The 574-nt window shown below is 28.9% G+C and overlaps 1 protein-coding gene across 2 annotated transcripts in view; it reads right to left on the minus strand.

Moving 5' to 3' along the window:
• Positions 1–521: 521 nt before the first annotated feature.
• Positions 522–574, minus strand: part of LOC135111578 (ALK tyrosine kinase receptor-like) — a 233,162-nt gene continuing 233,109 nt past the window's right edge. For both annotated transcript variants that reach the window (XM_064025025.1, XM_064025024.1), the window contains exon 13: positions 522–574. This exon is cut by the window's right edge. The gene's annotated coding sequence lies outside the window, so the exon portion shown is untranslated.

The raw sequence follows: 574 nt of genomic DNA on the forward strand, positions 1-574 counted from the left end.
TTAGAGTGAAAGTTATTCATAAAGCAGAACCCGCTTGACAGTCTTACTCAGAGAAGTACAAAACTATATAATATTCATTGGTTATTTATTTCTTTTATTTCATTCATTCATTCATTCATTATTTTAATATAATTTCCTAAGTATTTTGTCCGCACCCTTCCGTGTACGCCATCTCTCTCTCTTTATGCTTCTTTATAAAGAGGGGGATTATTTCACTATATATATATATATATATATATATATATATATATATATATATATATATATATATATATATATATATATATATATATATATATATATATATATATATATATATATATATATATATTTTTTTTTTGCAGATCGTGCTGTGGTATTTGTGGAGAGGGTGTGAAGAGTACGCGAGCTACGGCCACACAGGAGTACACACAGCAGTACTGGTCAAGCACTTATGTAGTACTTAATATACCCTGCTTTGTTTTTTTTTTTTTTAGATTATTTAGTTTACTAGGATGAATGTATTGTTAAATGTGTGTGTGTGTGTGTGTGTGTGTGTGTGTGTGTGTGTGTGTGTGTGTGTGTGTGTGTGTGT

This window comes from Scylla paramamosain, chromosome 22 (assembly GCF_035594125.1).
Source record: "Scylla paramamosain isolate STU-SP2022 chromosome 22, ASM3559412v1, whole genome shotgun sequence".
In the NCBI taxonomy this organism is placed as follows: Eukaryota; Metazoa; Arthropoda; class Malacostraca; order Decapoda; family Portunidae; genus Scylla; species Scylla paramamosain.